Below are 16,213 nucleotides of genomic sequence, written 5' to 3'. Positions count from 1 at the left end.
CGTGCCTCTCGAAAAGCAGTGGTCCTCGCTGTCCAAAATGTACATCCCACTGGCCTTCAAAGAAAGACTTTTCACTCTCTGCTGTTACCTTCAAAGGCCACTGTTGTAGAGTTCGCATGGCCCCAAGTTTGTGTTACAGCGGGTGTAGCATGACATGACAGGATACACCTTGGCCTGTTGACCAATCCTTTAGTGATCTGACTACGGCCTGCCACATTGTAATCGACCGACGCTAGGATAGTATCAAGGTATCCTATATCACAGAGTTGGTGCTGGTTGCAAGAAGCGGTCTTAGAGAGAGAGAGAGAGAGAGAGACTTCCTGCTCCTTGTGTACCTTCAGGGGTCCGAACTGGCATGGGCGTGACTGTGGACATTACACTTCATCCAGCGCATAAAGATGCCGTGACCCGGATTCGAACCGGGGTTGCTGCGGCCACAACGCAGAGTACTAACCACTATACGATCACGGCATTGTCAACGAGCCAGGTAGGAGTCGAACCTACAATCTTCTGATCCGTAGTCAGACGCGTTATCCATTGCGCCACTGGCCCTGCACCTGGCCCTGACTCTTTGCTAAGCCTTCACAAAGGGCATTCTAGCTGCAGAAGCCAATCGACACCATCTCAGCCATTCCAGAGATAAACGGCTAACTTTCTGCTGAATTTCTAATGGAAAGGAAAGTGCTCAGGCCTTCTCAGTTGCTGTCACATCACTGCTTATGGCTGCTCGATAGTTGTGAAAATGGCAAAGGCTAATAATGTTACAATCTCATTCTATGTGGCCCACAGGTGGTGTTGAAGGAAACCCCTCCACCTTATAGGACGGTTGTTTCACTTCCACATAGATGGCTGCCTACTTTCGTGCCTCTCGAAAAGCAGTGGTCCTCGCTGTCCAAAATGTACATCCCACTGGCCTTCAAAGAAAGACTTTTCACTCTCTGCTGTTACCTTCAAAGGCCACTGTTGTAGAGTTCGCATGGCCCCAAGTTTGTGTTACAGCGGGTGTAGCATGACATGGCAGGATACACCTTGGCCTGTTGACCAATCCTTTAGTGATCTGACTACGGCCTGCCACATTGTAATCGACCGACGCTAGGATAGTATCAAGGTATCCTATATCACAGAGTTGGTGCTGGTTGCAAGAAGCGGTCTTAGAGAGAGAGAGAGAGAGAGAGACTTCCTGCTCCTTGTGTACCTTCAGGGGTCCGAACTGGCATGGGCGTGACTGTGGACATTACACTTCATCCAGCGCATAAAGATGCCGTGACCCGGATTCGAACCGGGGTTGCTGCGGCCACAACGCAGAGTACTAACCACTATACGATCACGGCATTGTCAACGAGCCAGGTAGGAGTCGAACCTACAATCTTCTGATCCGTAGTCAGACGCGTTATCCATTGCGCCACTGGCCCTGCACCTGGCCCTGACTCTTTGCTAAGCCTTCACAAAGGGCATTCTAGCTGCAGAAGCCAATCGACACCATCTCAGCCATTCCAGAGATAAACGGCTAACTTTCTGCTGAATTTCTAATGGAAAGGAAAGTGCTCAGGCCTTCTCAGTTGCTGTCACATCACTGCTTATGGCTGCTCGATAGTTGTGAAAATGGCAAAGGCTAATAATGTTACAATCTCATTCTATGTGGCCCACAGGTGGTGTTGAAGGAAACCCCTCCACCTTATAGGACGGTTGTTTCACTTCCACATAGATGGCTGCCTACTTTCGTGCCTCTCGAAAAGCAGTGGTCCTCGCTGTCCAAAATGTACATCCCACTGGCCTTCAAAGAAAGACTTTTCACTCTCTGCTGTTACCTTCAAAGGCCACTGTTGTAGAGTTCGCATGGCCCCAAGTTTGTGTTACAGCGGGTGTAGCATGACATGGCAGGATACACCTTGGCCTGTTGACCAATCCTTTAGTGATCTGACTACGGCCTGCCACATTGTAATCGACCGACGCTAGGATAGTATCAAGGTATCCTATATCACAGAGTTGGTGCTGGTTGCAAGAAGCGGTCTTAGAGAGAGAGAGAGAGAGAGAGAGACTTCCTGCTCCTTGTGTACCTTCAGGGGTCCGAACTGGCATGGGCGTGACTGTGGACATTACACTTCATCCAGCGCATAAAGATGCCGTGACCCGGATTCGAACCGGGGTTGCTGCGGCCACAACGCAGAGTACTAACCACTATACGATCACGGCATTGTCAACGAGCCAGGTAGGAGTCGAACCTACAATCTTCTGATCCGTAGTCAGACGCGTTATCCATTGCGCCACTGGCCCTGCACCTGGCCCTGACTCTTTGCTAAGCCTTCACAAAGGGCATTCTAGCTGCAGAAGCCAATCGACACCATCTCAGCCATTCCAGAGATAAACGGCTAACTTTCTGCTGAATTTCTAATGGAAAGGAAAGTGCTCAGGCCTTCTCAGTTGCTGTCACATCACTGCTTATGGCTGCTCGATAGTTGTGAAAATGGCAAAGGCTAATAATGTTACAATCTCATTCTATGTGGCCCACAGGTGGTGTTGAAGGAAACCCCTCCACCTTATAGGACGGTTGTTTCACTTCCACATAGATGGCTGCCTACTTTCGTGCCTCTCGAAAAGCAGTGGTCCTCGCTGTCCAAAATGTACATCCCACTGGCCTTCAAAGAAAGACTTTTCACTCTCTGCTGTTACCTTCAAAGGCCACTGTTGTAGAGTTCGCATGGCCCCAAGTTTGTGTTACAGCGGGTGTAGCATGACATGACAGGATACACCTTGGCCTGTTGACCAATCCTTTAGTGATCTGACTACGGCCTGCCACATTGTAATCGACCGACGCTAGGATAGTATCAAGGTATCCTATATCACAGAGTTGGTGCTGGTTGCAAGAAGCGGTCTTAGAGAGAGAGAGAGAGAGAGAGACTTCCTGCTCCTTGTGTACCTTCAGGGGTCCGAACTGGCATGGGCGTGACTGTGGACATTACACTTCATCCAGCGCATAAAGATGCCGTGACCCGGATTCGAACCGGGGTTGCTGCGGCCACAACGCAGAGTACTAACCACTATACGATCACGGCATTGTCAACGAGCCAGGTAGGAGTCGAACCTACAATCTTCTGATCCGTAGTCAGACGCGTTATCCATTGCGCCACTGGCCCTGCACCTGGCCCTGACTCTTTGCTAAGCCTTCACAAAGGGCATTCTAGCTGCAGAAGCCAATCGACACCATCTCAGCCATTCCAGAGATAAACGGCTAACTTTCTGCTGAATTTCTAATGGAAAGGAAAGTGCTCAGGCCTTCTCAGTTGCTGTCACATCACTGCTTATGGCTGCTCGATAGTTGTGAAAATGGCAAAGGCTAATAATGTTACAATCTCATTCTATGTGGCCCACAGGTGGTGTTGAAGGAAACCCCTCCACCTTATAGGACGGTTGTTTCACTTCCACATAGATGGCTGCCTACTTTCGTGCCTCTCGAAAAGCAGTGGTCCTCGCTGTCCAAAATGTACATCCCACTGGCCTTCAAAGAAAGACTTTTCACTCTCTGCTGTTACCTTCAAAGGCCACTGTTGTAGAGTTCGCATGGCCCCAAGTTTGTGTTACAGCGGGTGTAGCATGACATGGCAGGATACACCTTGGCCTGTTGACCAATCCTTTAGTGATCTGACTACGGCCTGCCACATTGTAATCGACCGACGCTAGGATAGTATCAAGGTATCCTATATCACAGAGTTGGTGCTGGTTGCAAGAAGCGGTCTTAGAGAGAGAGAGAGAGAGAGAGACTTCCTGCTCCTTGTGTACCTTCAGGGGTCCGAACTGGCATGGGCGTGACTGTGGACATTACACTTCATCCAGCGCATAAAGATGCCGTGACCCGGATTCGAACCGGGGTTGCTGCGGCCACAACGCAGAGTACTAACCACTATACGATCACGGCATTGTCAACGAGCCAGGTAGGAGTCGAACCTACAATCTTCTGATCCGTAGTCAGACGCGTTATCCATTGCGCCACTGGCCCTGCACCTGGCCCTGACTCTTTGCTAAGCCTTCACAAAGGGCATTCTAGCTGCAGAAGCCAATCGACACCATCTCAGCCATTCCAGAGATAAACGGCTAACTTTCTGCTGAATTTCTAATGGAAAGGAAAGTGCTCAGGCCTTCTCAGTTGCTGTCACATCACTGCTTATGGCTGCTCGATAGTTGTGAAAATGGCAAAGGCTAATAATGTTACAATCTCATTCTATGTGGCCCACAGGTGGTGTTGAAGGAAACCCCTCCACCTTATAGGACGGTTGTTTCACTTCCACATAGATGGCTGCCTACTTTCGTGCCTCTCGAAAAGCAGTGGTCCTCGCTGTCCAAAATGTACATCCCACTGGCCTTCAAAGAAAGACTTTTCACTCTCTGCTGTTACCTTCAAAGGCCACTGTTGTAGAGTTCGCATGGCCCCAAGTTTGTGTTACAGCGGGTGTAGCATGACATGGCAGGATACACCTTGGCCTGTTGACCAATCCTTTAGTGATCTGACTACGGCCTGCCACATTGTAATCGACCGACGCTAGGATAGTATCAAGGTATCCTATATCACAGAGTTGGTGCTGGTTGCAAGAAGCGGTCTTAGAGAGAGAGAGAGAGAGAGACTTCCTGCTCCTTGTGTACCTTCAGGGGTCCGAACTGGCATGGGCGTGACTGTGGACATTACACTTCATCCAGCGCATAAAGATGCCGTGACCCGGATTCGAACCGGGGTTGCTGCGGCCACAACGCAGAGTACTAACCACTATACGATCACGGCATTGTCAACGAGCCAGGTAGGAGTCGAACCTACAATCTTCTGATCCGTAGTCAGACGCGTTATCCATTGCGCCACTGGCCCTGCACCTGGCCCTGACTCTTTGCTAAGCCTTCACAAAGGGCATTCTAGCTGCAGAAGCCAATCGACACCATCTCAGCCATTCCAGAGATAAACGGCTAACTTTCTGCTGAATTTCTAATGGAAAGGAAAGTGCTCAGGCCTTCTCAGTTGCTGTCACATCACTGCTTATGGCTGCTCGATAGTTGTGAAAATGGCAAAGGCTAATAATGTTACAATCTCATTCTATGTGGCCCACAGGTGGTGTTGAAGGAAACCCCTCCACCTTATAGGACGGTTGTTTCACTTCCACATAGATGGCTGCCTACTTTCGTGCCTCTCGAAAAGCAGTGGTCCTCGCTGTCCAAAATGTACATCCCACTGGCCTTCAAAGAAAGACTTTTCACTCTCTGCTGTTACCTTCAAAGGCCACTGTTGTAGAGTTCGCATGGCCCCAAGTTTGTGTTACAGCGGGTGTAGCATGACATGGCAGGATACACCTTGGCCTGTTGACCAATCCTTTAGTGATCTGACTACGGCCTGCCACATTGTAATCGACCGACGCTAGGATAGTATCAAGGTATCCTATATCACAGAGTTGGTGCTGGTTGCAAGAAGCGGTCTTAGAGAGAGAGAGAGAGAGAGAGACTTCCTGCTCCTTGTGTACCTTCAGGGGTCCGAATTGGCATGGGCGTGACTGTGGACATTACACTTCATCCAGCGCATAAAGATGCCGTGACCCGGATTCGAACCGGGGTTGCTGCGGCCACAACGCAGAGTACTAACCACTATACGATCACGGCATTGTCAACGAGCCAGGTAGGAGTCGAACCTACAATCTTCTGATCCGTAGTCAGACGCGTTATCCATTGCGCCACTGGCCCTGCACCTGGCCCTGACTCTTTGCTAAGCCTTCACAAAGGGCATTCTAGCTGCAGAAGCCAATCGACACCATCTCAGCCATTCCAGAGATAAACGGCTAACTTTCTGCTGAATTTCTAATGGAAAGGAAAGTGCTCAGGCCTTCTCAGTTGCTGTCACATCACTGCTTATGGCTGCTCGATAGTTGTGAAAATGGCAAAGGCTAATAATGTTACAATCTCATTCTATGTGGCCCACAGGTGGTGTTGAAGGAAACCCCTCCACCTTATAGGACGGTTGTTTCACTTCCACATAGATGGCTGCCTACTTTCGTGCCTCTCGAAAAGCAGTGGTCCTCGCTGTCCAAAATGTACATCCCACTGGCCTTCAAAGAAAGACTTTTCACTCTCTGCTGTTACCTTCAAAGGCCACTGTTGTAGAGTTCGCATGGCCCCAAGTTTGTGTTACAGCGGGTGTAGCATGACATGGCAGGATACACCTTGGCCTGTTGACCAATCCTTTAGTGATCTGACTACGGCCTGCCACATTGTAATCGACCGACGCTAGGATAGTATCAAGGTATCCTATATCACAGAGTTGGTGCTGGTTGCAAGAAGCGGTCTTAGAGAGAGAGAGAGAGAGAGACTTCCTGCTCCTTGTGTACCTTCAGGGGTCCGAACTGGCATGGGCGTGACTGTGGACATTACACTTCATCCAGCGCATAAAGATGCCGTGACCCGGATTCGAACCGGGGTTGCTGCGGCCACAACGCAGAGTACTAACCACTATACAATCACGGCATTGTCAACGAGCCAGGTAGGAGTCGAACCTACAATCTTCTGATCCGTAGTCAGACGCGTTATCCATTGCGCCACTGGCCCTGCACCTGGCCCTGACTCTTTGCTAAGCCTTCACAAAGGGCATTCTAGCTGCAGAAGCCAATCGACACCATCTCAGCCATTCCAGAGATAAACGGCTAACTTTCTGCTGAATTTCTAATGGAAAGGAAAGTGCTCAGGCCTTCTCAGTTGCTGTCACATCACTGCTTATGGCTGCTCGATAGTTGTGAAAATGGCAAAGGCTAATAATGTTACAATCTCATTCTATGTGGCCCACAGGTGGTGTTGAAGGAAACCCCTCCACCTTATAGGACGGTTGTTTCACTTCCATATAGATGGCTGCCTACTTTCGTGCCTCTCGAAAAGCAGTGGTCCTCGCTGTCCAAAATGTACATCCCACTGGCCTTCAAAGAAAGACTTTTCACTCTCTGCTGTTACCTTCAAAGGCCACTGTTGTAGAGTTCGCATGGCCCCAAGTTTGTGTTACAGCGGGTGTAGCATGACATGGCAGGATACACCTTGGCCTGTTGACCAATCCTTTAGTGATCTGACTACGGCCTGCCACATTGTAATCGACCGACGCTAGGATAGTATCAAGGTATCCTATATCACAGAGTTGGTGCTGGTTGCAAGAAGCGGTCTTAGAGAGAGAGAGAGAGAGAGAGACTTCCTGCTCCTTGTGTACCTTCAGGGGTCCGAACTGGCATGGGCGTGACTGTGGACATTACACTTCATCCAGCGCATAAAGATGCCGTGACCCGGATTCGAACCGGGGTTGCTGCGGCCACAACGCAGAGTACTAACCACTATACGATCACGGCATTGTCAACGAGCCAGGTAGGAGTCGAACCTACAATCTTCTGATCCGTAGTCAGACGCGTTATCCATTGCGCCACTGGCCCTGCACCTGGCCCTGACTCTTTGCTAAGCCTTCACAAAGGGCATTCTAGCTGCAGAAGCCAATCGACACCATCTCAGCCATTCCAGAGATAAACGGCTAACTTTCTGCTGAATTTCTAATGGAAAGGAAAGTGCTCAGGCCTTCTCAGTTGCTGTCACATCACTGCTTATGGCTGCTCGATAGTTGTGAAAATGGCAAAGGCTAATAATGTTACAATCTCATTCTATGTGGCCCACAGGTGGTGTTGAAGGAAACCCCTCCACCTTATAGGACGGTTGTTTCACTTCCACATAGATGGCTGCCTACTTTCGTGCCTCTCGAAAAGCAGTGGTCCTCGCTGTCCAAAATGTACATCCCACTGGCCTTCAAAGAAAGACTTTTCACTCTCTGCTGTTACCTTCAAAGGCCACTGTTGTAGAGTTCGCATGGCCCCAAGTTTGTGTTACAGCGGGTGTAGCATGACATGGCAGGATACACCTTGGCCTGTTGACCAATCCTTTAGTGATCTGACTACGGCCTGCCACATTGTAATCGACCGACGCTAGGATAGTATCAAGGTATCCTATATCACAGAGTTGGTGCTGGTTGCAAGAAGCGGTCTTAGAGAGAGAGAGAGAGAGAGACTTCCTGCTCCTTGTGTACCTTCAGGGGTCCGAACTGGCATGGGCGTGACTGTGGACATTACACTTCATCCAGCGCATAAAGATGCCGTGACCCGGATTCGAACCGGGGTTGCTGCGGCCACAACGCAGAGTACTAACCACTATACGATCACGGCATTGTCAACGAGCCAGGTAGGAGTCGAACCTACAATCTTCTGATCCGTAGTCAGACGCGTTATCCATTGCGCCACTGGCCCTGCACCTGGCCCTGACTCTTTGCTAAGCCTTCACAAAGGGCATTCTAGCTGCAGAAGCCAATCGACACCATCTCAGCCATTCCAGAGATAAACGGCTAACTTTCTGCTGAATTTCTAATGGAAAGGAAAGTGCTCAGGCCTTCTCAGTTGCTGTCACATCACTGCTTATGGCTGCTCGATAGTTGTGAAAATGGCAAAGGCTAATAATGTTACAATCTCATTCTATGTGGCCCACAGGTGGTGTTGAAGGAAACCCCTCCACCTTATAGGACGGTTGTTTCACTTCCACATAGATGGCTGCCTACTTTCGTGCCTCTCGAAAAGCAGTGGTCCTCGCTGTCCAAAATGTACATCCCACTGGCCTTCAAAGAAAGACTTTTCACTCTCTGCTGTTACCTTCAAAGGCCACTGTTGTAGAGTTCGCATGGCCCCAAGTTTGTGTTACAGCGGGTGTAGCATGACATGGCAGGATACACCTTGGCCTGTTGACCAATCCTTTAGTGATCTGACTACGGCCTGCCACATTGTAATCGACCGACGCTAGGATAGTATCAAGGTATCCTATATCACAGAGTTGGTGCTGGTTGCAAGAAGCGGTCTTAGAGAGAGAGAGAGAGAGAGACTTCCTGCTCCTTGTGTACCTTCAGGGGTCCGAACTGGCATGGGCGTGACTGTGGACATTACACTTCATCCAGCGCATAAAGATGCCGTGACCCGGATTCGAACCGGGGTTGCTGCGGCCACAACGCAGAGTACTAACCACTATACGATCACAGCATTGTCAACGAGCCAGGTAGGAGTCGAACCTACAATCTTCTGATCCGTAGTCAGACGCGTTATCCATTGCGCCACTGGCCCTGCACCTGGCCCTGACTCTTTGCTAAGCCTTCACAAAGGGCATTCTAGCTGCAGAAGCCAATCGACACCATCTCAGCCATTCCAGAGATAAACGGCTAACTTTCTGCTGAATTTCTAATGGAAAGGAAAGTGCTCAGGCCTTCTCAGTTGCTGTCACATCACTGCTTATGGCTGCTCGATAGTTGTGAAAATGGCAAAGGCTAATAATGTTACAATCTCATTCTATGTGGCCCACAGGTGGTGTTGAAGGAAACCCCTCCACCTTATAGGACGGTTGTTTCACTTCCACATAGATGGCTGCCTACTTTCGTGCCTCTCGAAAAGCAGTGGTCCTCGCTGTCCAAAATGTACATCCCACTGGCCTTCAAAGAAAGACTTTTCACTCTCTGCTGTTACCTTCAAAGGCCACTGTTGTAGAGTTCGCATGGCCCCAAGTTTGTGTTACAGCGGGTGTAGCATGACATGGCAGGATACACCTTGGCCTGTTGACCAATCCTTTAGTGATCTGACTACGGCCTGCCACATTGTAATCGACCGACGCTAGGATAGTATCAAGGTATCCTATATCACAGAGTTGGTGCTGGTTGCAAGAAGCGGTCTTAGAGAGAGAGAGAGAGAGAGAGACTTCCTGCTCCTTGTGTACCTTCAGGGGTCCGAACTGGCATGGGCGTGACTGTGGACATTACACTTCATCCAGCGCATAAAGATGCCGTGACCCGGATTCGAACCGGGGTTGCTGCGGCCACAACGCAGAGTACTAACCACTATACGATCACGGCATTGTCAACGAGCCAGGTAGGAGTCGAACCTACAATCTTCTGATCCGTAGTCAGACGCGTTATCCATTGCGCCACTGGCCCTGCACCTGGCCCTGACTCTTTGCTAAGCCTTCACAAAGGGCATTCTAGCTGCAGAAGCCAATCGACACCATCTCAGCCATTCCAGAGATAAACGGCTAACTTTCTGCTGAATTTCTAATGGAAAGGAAAGTGCTCAGGCCTTCTCAGTTGCTGTCACATCACTGCTTATGGCTGCTCGATAGTTGTGAAAATGGCAAAGGCTAATAATGTTACAATCTCATTCTATGTGGCCCACAGGTGGTGTTGAAGGAAACCCCTCCACCTTATAGGACGGTTGTTTCACTTCCACATAGATGGCTGCCTACTTTCGTGCCTCTCGAAAAGCAGTGGTCCTCGCTGTCCAAAATGTACATCCCACTGGCCTTCAAAGAAAGACTTTTCACTCTCTGCTGTTACCTTCAAAGGCCACTGTTGTAGAGTTCGCATGGCCCCAAGTTTGTGTTACAGCGGGTGTAGCATGACATGGCAGGATACACCTTGGCCTGTTGACCAATCCTTTAGTGATCTGACTACGGCCTGCCACATTGTAATCGACCGACGCTAGGATAGTATCAAGGTATCCTATATCACAGAGTTGGTGCTGGTTGCAAGAAGCGGTCTTAGAGAGAGAGAGAGAGAGAGACTTCCTGCTCCTTGTGTACCTTCAGGGGTCCGAACTGGCATGGGCGTGACTGTGGACATTACACTTCATCCAGCGCATAAAGATGCCGTGACCCGGATTCGAACCGGGGTTGCTGCGGCCACAACGCAGAGTACTAACCACTATACGATCACGGCATTGTCAACGAGCCAGGTAGGAGTCGAACCTACAATCTTCTGATCCGTAGTCAGACGCGTTATCCATTGCGCCACTGGCCCTGCACCTGGCCCTGACTCTTTGCTAAGCCTTCACAAAGGGCATTCTAGCTGCAGAAGCCAATCGACACCATCTCAGCCATTCCAGAGATAAACGGCTAACTTTCTGCTGAATTTCTAATGGAAAGGAAAGTGCTCAGGCCTTCTCAGTTGCTGTCACATCACTGCTTATGGCTGCTCGATAGTTGTGAAAATGGCAAAGGCTAATAATGTTACAATCTCATTCTATGTGGCCCACAGGTGGTGTTGAAGGAAACCCCACCACCTTATAGGACGGTTGTTTCACTTCCACATAGATGGCTGCCTACTTTCGTGCCTCTCGAAAAGCAGTGGTCCTCGCTGTCCAAAATGTACATCCCACTGGCCTTCAAAGAAAGACTTTTCACTCTCTGCTGTTACCTTCAAAGGCCACTGTTGTAGAGTTCGCATGGCCCCAAGTTTGTGTTACAGCGGGTGTAGCATGACATGGCAGGATACACCTTGGCCTGTTGACCAATCCTTTAGTGATCTGACTACGGCCTGCCACATTGTAATCGACCGACGCTAGGATAGTATCAAGGTATCCTATATCACAGAGTTGGTGCTGGTTGCAAGAAGCGGTCTTAGAGAGAGAGAGAGAGAGAGACTTCCTGCTCCTTGTGTACCTTCAGGGGTCCGAACTGGCATGGGCGTGACTGTGGACATTACACTTCATCCAGCGCATAAAGATGCCGTGACCCGGATTCGAACCGGGGTTGCTGCGGCCACAACGCAGAGTACTAACCACTATACGATCACGGCATTGTCAACGAGCCAGGTAGGAGTCGAACCTACAATCTTCTGATCCGTAGTCAGACGCGTTATCCATTGCGCCACTGGCCCTGCACCTGGCCCTGACTCTTTGCTAAGCCTTCACAAAGGGCATTCTAGCTGCAGAAGCCAATCGACACCATCTCAGCCATTCCAGAGATAAACGGCTAACTTTCTGCTGAATTTCTAATGGAAAGGAAAGTGCTCAGGCCTTCTCAGTTGCTGTCACATCACTGCTTATGGCTGCTCGATAGTTGTGAAAATGGCAAAGGCTAATAATGTTACAATCTCATTCTATGTGGCCCACAGGTGGTGTTGAAGGAAACCCCTCCACCTTATAGGACGGTTGTTTCACTTCCACATAGATGGCTGCCTACTTTCGTGCCTCTCGAAAAGCAGTGGTCCTCGCTGTCCAAAATGTACATCCCACTGGCCTTCAAAGAAAGACTTTTCACTCTCTGCTGTTACCTTCAAAGGCCACTGTTGTAGAGTTCGCATGGCCCCAAGTTTGTGTTACAGCGGGTGTAGCATGACATGGCAGGATACACCTTGGCCTGTTGACCAATCCTTTAGTGATCTGACTACGGCCTGCCACATTGTAATCGACCGACGCTAGGATAGTATCAAGGTATCCTATATCACAGAGTTGGTGCTGGTTGCAAGAAGCGGTCTTAGAGAGAGAGAGAGAGAGAGAGACTTCCTGCTCCTTGTGTACCTTCAGGGGTCCGAACTGGCATGGGCGTGACTGTGGACATTACACTTCATCCAGTGCATAAAGATGCCGTGACCCGGATTCGAACCGGGGTTGCTGCGGCCACAACGCAGAGTACTAACCACTATACGATCACGGCATTGTCAACGAGCCAGGTAGGAGTCGAACCTACAATCTTCTGATCCGTAGTCAGACGCGTTATCCATTGCGCCACTGGCCCTGCACCTGGCCCTGACTCTTTGCTAAGCCTTCACAAAGGGCATTCTAGCTGCAGAAGCCAATCGACACCATCTCAGCCATTCCAGAGATAAACGGCTAACTTTCTGCTGAATTTCTAATGGAAAGGAAAGTGCTCAGGCCTTCTCAGTTGCTGTCACATCACTGCTTATGGCTGCTCGATAGTTGTGAAAATGGCAAAGGCTAATAATGTTACAATCTCATTCTATGTGGCCCACAGGTGGTGTTGAAGGAAACCCCTCCACCTTATAGGACGGTTGTTTCACTTCCACATAGATGGCTGCCTACTTTCGTGCCTCTCGAAAAGCAGTGGTCCTCGCTGTCCAAAATGTACATCCCACTGGCCTTCAAAGAAAGACTTTTCACTCTCTGCTGTTACCTTCAAAGGCCACTGTTGTAGAGTTCGCATGGCCCCAAGTTTGTGTTACAGCGGGTGTAGCATGACATGGCAGGATACACCTTGGCCTGTTGACCAATCCTTTAGTGATCTGACTACGGCCTGCCACATTGTAATCGACCGACGCTAGGATAGTATCAAGGTATCCTATATCACAGAGTTGGTGCTGGTTGCAAGAAGCGGTCTTAGAGAGAGAGACTTCCTGCTCCTTGTGTACCTTCAGGGGTCCGAACTGGCATGGGCGTGACTGTGGACATTACACTTCATCCAGCGCATAAAGATGCCGTGACCCGGATTCGAACCGGGGTTGCTGCGGCCACAACGCAGAGTACTAACCACTATACGATCACGGCATTGTCAACGAGCCAGGTAGGAGTCGAACCTACAATCTTCTGATCCGTAGTCAGACGCGTTATCCATTGCGCCACTGGCCCTGCACCTGGCCCTGACTCTTTGCTAAGCCTTCACAAAGGGCATTCTAGCTGCAGAAGCCAATCGACACCATCTCAGCCATTCCAGAGATAAACGGCTAACTTTCTGCTGAATTTCTAATGGAAAGGAAAGTGCTCAGGCCTTCTCAGTTGCTGTCACATCACTGCTTATGGCTGCTCGATAGTTGTGAAAATGGCAAAGGCTAATAATGTTACAATCTCATTCTATGTGGCCCACAGGTGGTGTTGAAGGAAACCCCTCCACCTTATAGGACGGTTGTTTCACTTCCACATAGATGGCTGCCTACTTTCGTGCCTCTCGAAAAGCAGTGGTCCTCGCTGTCCAAAATGTACATCCCACTGGCCTTCAAAGAAAGACTTTTCACTCTCTGCTGTTACCTTCAAAGGCCACTGTTGTAGAGTTCGCATGGCCCCAAGTTTGTGTTACAGCGGGTGTAGCATGACATGGCAGGATACACCTTGGCCTGTTGACCAATCCTTTAGTGATCTGACTACGGCCTGCCACATTGTAATCGACCGACGCTAGGATAGTATCAAGGTATCCTATATCACAGAGTTGGTGCTGGTTGCAAGAAGCGGTCTTAGAGAGAGAGACTTCCTGCTCCTTGTGTACCTTCAGGGGTCCGAACTGGCATGGGCGTGACTGTGGACATTACACTTCATCCAGCGCATAAAGATGCCGTGACCCGGATTCGAACCGGGGTTGCTGCGGCCACAACGCAGAGTACTAACCACTATACGATCACGGCATTGTCAACGAGCCAGGTAGGAGTCGAACCTACAATCTTCTGATCCGTAGTCAGACGCGTTATCCATTGCGCCACTGGCCCTGCACCTGGCCCTGACTCTTTGCTAAGCCTTCACAAAGGGCATTCTAGCTGCAGAAGCCAATCGACACCATCTCAGCCATTCCAGAGATAAACGGCTAACTTTCTGCTGAATTTCTAATGGAAAGGAAAGTGCTCAGGCCTTCTCAGTTGCTGTCACATCACTGCTTATGGCTGCTCGATAGTTGTGAAAATGGCAAAGGCTAATAATGTTACAATCTCATTCTATGTGGCCCACAGGTGGTGTTGAAGGAAACCCCTCCACCTTATAGGACGGTTGTTTCACTTCCACATAGATGGCTGCCTACTTTCGTGCCTCTCGAAAAGCAGTGGTCCTCGCTGTCCAAAATGTACATCCCACTGGCCTTCAAAGAAAGACTTTTCACTCTCTGCTGTTACCTTCAAAGGCCACTGTTGTAGAGTTCGCATGGCCCCAAGTTTGTGTTACAGCGGGTGTAGCATGACATGGCAGGATACACCTTGGCCTGTTGACCAATCCTTTAGTGATCTGACTACGGCCTGCCACATTGTAATCGACCGACGCTAGGATAGTATCAAGGTATCCTATATCACAGAGTTGGTGCTGGTTGCAAGAAGCGGTCTTAGAGAGAGAGACTTCCTGCTCCTTGTGTACCTTCAGGGGTCCGAACTGGCATGGGCGTGACTGTGGACATTACACTTCATCCAGCGCATAAAGATGCCGTGACCCGGATTCGAACCGGGGTTGCTGCGGCCACAACGCAGAGTACTAACCACTATACGATCACGGCATTGTCAACGAGCCAGGTAGGAGTCGAACCTACAATCTTCTGATCCGTAGTCAGACGCGTTATCCATTGCGCCACTGGCCCTGCACCTGGCCCTGACTCTTTGCTAAGCCTTCACAAAGGGCATTCTAGCTGCAGAAGCCAATCGACACCATCTCAGCCATTCCAGAGATAAACGGCTAACTTTCTGCTGAATTTCTAATGGAAAGGAAAGTGCTCAGGCCTTCTCAGTTGCTGTCACATCACTGCTTATGGCTGCTCGATAGTTGTGAAAATGGCAAAGGCTAATAATGTTACAATCTCATTCTATGTGGCCCACAGGTGGTGTTGAAGGAAACCCCTCCACCTTATAGGACGGTTGTTTCACTTCCACATAGATGGCTGCCTACTTTCGTGCCTCTCGAAAAGCAGTGGTCCTCGCTGTCCAAAATGTACATCCCACTGGCCTTCAAAGAAAGACTTTTCACTCTCTGCTGTTACCTTCAAAGGCCACTGTTGTAGAGTTCGCATGGCCCCAAGTTTGTGTTACAGCGGGTGTAGCATGACATGGCAGGATACACCTTGGCCTGTTGACCAATCCTTTAGTGATCTGACTACGGCCTGCCACATTGTAATCGACCGACGCTAGGATAGTATCAAGGTATCCTATATCACAGAGTTGGTGCTGGTTGCAAGAAGCGGTCTTAGAGAGAGAGAGAGAGAGAGACTTCCTGCTCCTTGTGTACCTTCAGGGGTCCGAACTGGCATGGGCGTGACTGTGGACATTACACTTCATCCAGCGCATAAAGATGCCGTGACCCGGATTCGAACCGGGGTTGCTGCGGCCACAACGCAGAGTACTAACCACTATACGATCACGGCATTGTCAACGAGCCAGGTAGGAGTCGAACCTACAATCTTCTGATCCGTAGTCAGACGCGTTATCCATTGCGCCACTGGCCCTGCACCTGGCCCTGACTCTTTGCTAAGCCTTCACAAAGGGCATTCTAGCTGCAGAAGCCAATCGACACCATCTCAGCCATTCCAGAGATAAACGGCTAACTTTCTGCTGAATTTCTAATGGAAAGGAAAGTGCTCAGGCCTTCTCAGTTGCTGTCACATCACTGCTTATGGCTGCTCGATAGTTGTGAAAATGGCAAAGGCTAATAATGTTACAATCTCATTCTATGTG

The 16,213-nt window shown here is 49.7% G+C and overlaps 36 non-coding genes across 36 annotated transcripts; all 36 read right to left on the bottom strand.

Moving 5' to 3' along the window:
• Positions 1 to 399: 399 nt before the first annotated feature.
• TRNAH-GUG (transfer RNA histidin (anticodon GUG)) lies at positions 400 to 471 on the bottom strand. Its single transcript has one exon. It is a non-coding gene; the product is annotated as a tRNA-His (tRNA).
• An 8-nt stretch (positions 472 to 479) lies between these two features.
• On the bottom strand, positions 480 to 552 carry TRNAR-ACG (transfer RNA arginine (anticodon ACG)). The gene has a single exon. It is a non-coding gene; the product is annotated as a tRNA-Arg (tRNA).
• Positions 553 to 1,259: 707 nt separating this feature from the next.
• TRNAH-GUG (transfer RNA histidin (anticodon GUG)) lies at positions 1,260 to 1,331 on the bottom strand. The gene has a single exon. It is a non-coding gene; the product is annotated as a tRNA-His (tRNA).
• An 8-nt stretch (positions 1,332 to 1,339) lies between these two features.
• Positions 1,340 to 1,412, bottom strand: TRNAR-ACG (transfer RNA arginine (anticodon ACG)). The gene has a single exon. It is a non-coding gene; the product is annotated as a tRNA-Arg (tRNA).
• Positions 1,413 to 2,121: 709 nt separating this feature from the next.
• On the bottom strand, positions 2,122 to 2,193 carry TRNAH-GUG (transfer RNA histidin (anticodon GUG)). The gene has a single exon. It is a non-coding gene; the product is annotated as a tRNA-His (tRNA).
• Positions 2,194 to 2,201: 8 nt separating this feature from the next.
• TRNAR-ACG (transfer RNA arginine (anticodon ACG)) lies at positions 2,202 to 2,274 on the bottom strand. Its single transcript has one exon. It is a non-coding gene; the product is annotated as a tRNA-Arg (tRNA).
• Positions 2,275 to 2,981: 707 nt separating this feature from the next.
• On the bottom strand, positions 2,982 to 3,053 carry TRNAH-GUG (transfer RNA histidin (anticodon GUG)). Its single transcript has one exon. It is a non-coding gene; the product is annotated as a tRNA-His (tRNA).
• An 8-nt stretch (positions 3,054 to 3,061) lies between these two features.
• Positions 3,062 to 3,134, bottom strand: TRNAR-ACG (transfer RNA arginine (anticodon ACG)). The gene has a single exon. It is a non-coding gene; the product is annotated as a tRNA-Arg (tRNA).
• A 707-nt stretch (positions 3,135 to 3,841) lies between these two features.
• TRNAH-GUG (transfer RNA histidin (anticodon GUG)) lies at positions 3,842 to 3,913 on the bottom strand. The gene has a single exon. It is a non-coding gene; the product is annotated as a tRNA-His (tRNA).
• An 8-nt stretch (positions 3,914 to 3,921) lies between these two features.
• Positions 3,922 to 3,994, bottom strand: TRNAR-ACG (transfer RNA arginine (anticodon ACG)). Its single transcript has one exon. It is a non-coding gene; the product is annotated as a tRNA-Arg (tRNA).
• Positions 3,995 to 4,699: 705 nt separating this feature from the next.
• Positions 4,700 to 4,771, bottom strand: TRNAH-GUG (transfer RNA histidin (anticodon GUG)). The gene has a single exon. It is a non-coding gene; the product is annotated as a tRNA-His (tRNA).
• An 8-nt stretch (positions 4,772 to 4,779) lies between these two features.
• Positions 4,780 to 4,852, bottom strand: TRNAR-ACG (transfer RNA arginine (anticodon ACG)). Its single transcript has one exon. It is a non-coding gene; the product is annotated as a tRNA-Arg (tRNA).
• A 707-nt stretch (positions 4,853 to 5,559) lies between these two features.
• On the bottom strand, positions 5,560 to 5,631 carry TRNAH-GUG (transfer RNA histidin (anticodon GUG)). The gene has a single exon. It is a non-coding gene; the product is annotated as a tRNA-His (tRNA).
• Positions 5,632 to 5,639: 8 nt separating this feature from the next.
• On the bottom strand, positions 5,640 to 5,712 carry TRNAR-ACG (transfer RNA arginine (anticodon ACG)). Its single transcript has one exon. It is a non-coding gene; the product is annotated as a tRNA-Arg (tRNA).
• A 785-nt stretch (positions 5,713 to 6,497) lies between these two features.
• Positions 6,498 to 6,570, bottom strand: TRNAR-ACG (transfer RNA arginine (anticodon ACG)). The gene has a single exon. It is a non-coding gene; the product is annotated as a tRNA-Arg (tRNA).
• A 707-nt stretch (positions 6,571 to 7,277) lies between these two features.
• TRNAH-GUG (transfer RNA histidin (anticodon GUG)) lies at positions 7,278 to 7,349 on the bottom strand. Its single transcript has one exon. It is a non-coding gene; the product is annotated as a tRNA-His (tRNA).
• Positions 7,350 to 7,357: 8 nt separating this feature from the next.
• On the bottom strand, positions 7,358 to 7,430 carry TRNAR-ACG (transfer RNA arginine (anticodon ACG)). Its single transcript has one exon. It is a non-coding gene; the product is annotated as a tRNA-Arg (tRNA).
• Positions 7,431 to 8,135: 705 nt separating this feature from the next.
• On the bottom strand, positions 8,136 to 8,207 carry TRNAH-GUG (transfer RNA histidin (anticodon GUG)). Its single transcript has one exon. It is a non-coding gene; the product is annotated as a tRNA-His (tRNA).
• Positions 8,208 to 8,215: 8 nt separating this feature from the next.
• On the bottom strand, positions 8,216 to 8,288 carry TRNAR-ACG (transfer RNA arginine (anticodon ACG)). Its single transcript has one exon. It is a non-coding gene; the product is annotated as a tRNA-Arg (tRNA).
• Positions 8,289 to 9,073: 785 nt separating this feature from the next.
• On the bottom strand, positions 9,074 to 9,146 carry TRNAR-ACG (transfer RNA arginine (anticodon ACG)). Its single transcript has one exon. It is a non-coding gene; the product is annotated as a tRNA-Arg (tRNA).
• A 707-nt stretch (positions 9,147 to 9,853) lies between these two features.
• TRNAH-GUG (transfer RNA histidin (anticodon GUG)) lies at positions 9,854 to 9,925 on the bottom strand. Its single transcript has one exon. It is a non-coding gene; the product is annotated as a tRNA-His (tRNA).
• An 8-nt stretch (positions 9,926 to 9,933) lies between these two features.
• On the bottom strand, positions 9,934 to 10,006 carry TRNAR-ACG (transfer RNA arginine (anticodon ACG)). Its single transcript has one exon. It is a non-coding gene; the product is annotated as a tRNA-Arg (tRNA).
• Positions 10,007 to 10,711: 705 nt separating this feature from the next.
• TRNAH-GUG (transfer RNA histidin (anticodon GUG)) lies at positions 10,712 to 10,783 on the bottom strand. Its single transcript has one exon. It is a non-coding gene; the product is annotated as a tRNA-His (tRNA).
• Positions 10,784 to 10,791: 8 nt separating this feature from the next.
• Positions 10,792 to 10,864, bottom strand: TRNAR-ACG (transfer RNA arginine (anticodon ACG)). Its single transcript has one exon. It is a non-coding gene; the product is annotated as a tRNA-Arg (tRNA).
• A 705-nt stretch (positions 10,865 to 11,569) lies between these two features.
• TRNAH-GUG (transfer RNA histidin (anticodon GUG)) lies at positions 11,570 to 11,641 on the bottom strand. Its single transcript has one exon. It is a non-coding gene; the product is annotated as a tRNA-His (tRNA).
• An 8-nt stretch (positions 11,642 to 11,649) lies between these two features.
• On the bottom strand, positions 11,650 to 11,722 carry TRNAR-ACG (transfer RNA arginine (anticodon ACG)). Its single transcript has one exon. It is a non-coding gene; the product is annotated as a tRNA-Arg (tRNA).
• Positions 11,723 to 12,429: 707 nt separating this feature from the next.
• On the bottom strand, positions 12,430 to 12,501 carry TRNAH-GUG (transfer RNA histidin (anticodon GUG)). The gene has a single exon. It is a non-coding gene; the product is annotated as a tRNA-His (tRNA).
• An 8-nt stretch (positions 12,502 to 12,509) lies between these two features.
• Positions 12,510 to 12,582, bottom strand: TRNAR-ACG (transfer RNA arginine (anticodon ACG)). Its single transcript has one exon. It is a non-coding gene; the product is annotated as a tRNA-Arg (tRNA).
• Positions 12,583 to 13,277: 695 nt separating this feature from the next.
• Positions 13,278 to 13,349, bottom strand: TRNAH-GUG (transfer RNA histidin (anticodon GUG)). The gene has a single exon. It is a non-coding gene; the product is annotated as a tRNA-His (tRNA).
• Positions 13,350 to 13,357: 8 nt separating this feature from the next.
• Positions 13,358 to 13,430, bottom strand: TRNAR-ACG (transfer RNA arginine (anticodon ACG)). The gene has a single exon. It is a non-coding gene; the product is annotated as a tRNA-Arg (tRNA).
• Positions 13,431 to 14,125: 695 nt separating this feature from the next.
• Positions 14,126 to 14,197, bottom strand: TRNAH-GUG (transfer RNA histidin (anticodon GUG)). The gene has a single exon. It is a non-coding gene; the product is annotated as a tRNA-His (tRNA).
• Positions 14,198 to 14,205: 8 nt separating this feature from the next.
• TRNAR-ACG (transfer RNA arginine (anticodon ACG)) lies at positions 14,206 to 14,278 on the bottom strand. The gene has a single exon. It is a non-coding gene; the product is annotated as a tRNA-Arg (tRNA).
• A 695-nt stretch (positions 14,279 to 14,973) lies between these two features.
• TRNAH-GUG (transfer RNA histidin (anticodon GUG)) lies at positions 14,974 to 15,045 on the bottom strand. Its single transcript has one exon. It is a non-coding gene; the product is annotated as a tRNA-His (tRNA).
• Positions 15,046 to 15,053: 8 nt separating this feature from the next.
• Positions 15,054 to 15,126, bottom strand: TRNAR-ACG (transfer RNA arginine (anticodon ACG)). Its single transcript has one exon. It is a non-coding gene; the product is annotated as a tRNA-Arg (tRNA).
• Positions 15,127 to 15,831: 705 nt separating this feature from the next.
• TRNAH-GUG (transfer RNA histidin (anticodon GUG)) lies at positions 15,832 to 15,903 on the bottom strand. The gene has a single exon. It is a non-coding gene; the product is annotated as a tRNA-His (tRNA).
• Positions 15,904 to 15,911: 8 nt separating this feature from the next.
• On the bottom strand, positions 15,912 to 15,984 carry TRNAR-ACG (transfer RNA arginine (anticodon ACG)). The gene has a single exon. It is a non-coding gene; the product is annotated as a tRNA-Arg (tRNA).
• Between the last annotated feature and the right edge of the window lie 229 nt (positions 15,985 to 16,213).

This window comes from Lithobates pipiens, unplaced genomic scaffold (assembly GCF_037356315.1).
Source record: "Lithobates pipiens isolate NorthernLeopardFrog02 unplaced genomic scaffold, aLitPip1_a1.2 Scaffold_8, whole genome shotgun sequence".
In the NCBI taxonomy this organism is placed as follows: Eukaryota; Metazoa; Chordata; class Amphibia; order Anura; family Ranidae; genus Lithobates; species Lithobates pipiens.
Note: the sequence above shows the minus strand (reverse complement) of the source record. Positions and strands in the feature narration are given on the sequence as shown.